This window comes from Mandrillus leucophaeus, unplaced genomic scaffold, assembly GCF_000951045.1.
Source record: "Mandrillus leucophaeus isolate KB7577 unplaced genomic scaffold, Mleu.le_1.0 Scaffold43, whole genome shotgun sequence".
Taxonomy (NCBI): Eukaryota; Metazoa; Chordata; class Mammalia; order Primates; family Cercopithecidae; genus Mandrillus; species Mandrillus leucophaeus.
Genome location: NW_012104587.1, coordinates 684,092 through 685,719, shown reverse-complemented (window position 1 = coordinate 685,719; position 1,628 = coordinate 684,092).

Below are 1,628 nucleotides of genomic sequence, written 5' to 3'. Positions count from 1 at the left end.
GCCTCTCAGAAGCTTTTGACAGTTGCACACTTTCTCCTTCTTGAACCACACTTTTGCCCTGGCGGCCATGAGCCTGTCTTCTCCTGTTCCCTCTCCCATCCCGGATGCTCTTTCCAGGCTCCCAGGCCACCTCCTTTCCACTGCCCAGCACCCCGCTATGGATGTTCCTCAGGGCCCTTTCCCAGGACTCCCTTCTCACTCTCCCCAAGTGGCTTCCATCACCACCTAAGGGCCCAGGTCTCCCCAGACCTGAGTCTCTCCAGAGCTCTCTCTCCAGCGGCTGAGTGGACAGCTTTGCCAGTGTCATACACATTTCTCAGACTCAGAACACACAAACCTAAGCTCCTGTTCCCTCCACCTGCCCCTGCACCCCTCCTTCTTTCTCTTGGCCAGTGGTACCACTGTTTGCCCAAAACAGCAATCGCTTTTGGTTTCCCGTTGCCTCACCATGTTCAATCCACATAAGGCCGGTCTATCAATTTGATGCCACCCCACCCCGACCACACTGCATGGCAAGCCCGCTCATGCCCCTTTGCTGCTTAAAATGGGTCCAGGTTCCTCACTCCCCTTAGAATATCTAAGTTCAAACCGCTGACCATGGCCTCCACGCCCAAGCCCCTATCTGCATGTCTCGCTTCCTTCTTACCACTCCCCATCTCACCTCCAGTCCTCTCTACTACACATGCTATCCCAGAGCCTTCCCTCTAGGTTCTCCAGGGTCCTCCCCTTCTCCCACCCTCGCGGTCCTGTGCCCCATCCTGCTTTCCAGAAGATGAGAAAACTGCCAGGACAAGCGCTGAGTCCCGTGCACCCCTAGATGGACAAAAAAGACCCACATTTCTCCAGAAGTTCATTGACACAGCAAAGAGCGAAAGAGAGAGGGAAGAGAGAGACAGGAAAAGAGAGAGAGAAAGAACAAAAGACAGGGAGAGAGAGAGACCTCCTCCATGGCAGGAAGTCCAGGGCTATTCATTCATGGAGGTAGGCAAACAGAGACCCACTGGGCATCAGGGCTCCCGGCTCCCCTTCCCTTGTGGAGGTGAGCTCCAGAGATGGACCCAAGGCTTGGGAAGTGGTTTCTCAGTCACTGATGACACCCACCCTGCAGACCTTGTTTATTCTGTAAGGCAAGGATCTGCTGCCTTTCAGGGAGACTAATGGGGGTGCCTTGCTTAGTCTTCTGGATAAGAGCCATCAGTGGGCTGTGGGCCTACCTGCCAAAAAATAGTGGGGAAGTTATTATAGAATTTTGACAAGATTTCAAGAAACCGCAATGAAAGGGGGAACTCCAAAACTCACACTGGAAGTTCCTCACCCTGGATCTAGCCAAGTGGATCCACTTCCTCTTCCCTGACCCCTAAGAAACCTAGGTCTGCTCTCCCTGAACCTATGAAATCCAGCAAACCCTGTCCTCTGAATAAGTCACAGCTCCTCTGAGTCCTGGATCCCTGAGAACTACATTCTATTTATTTATTTATTTATTTATTTAGAGATAGGGTCTCACTCTTATTACCCAGGCTGGAGTGCAGTGGTGCAATCACGACTCACTGCATCCTTAGCCTCCTGGCTCAAGCCATCCTCCCACCTCAGCCTCCCCAGTAGCTGGGACCACAGGTACACACCACTAC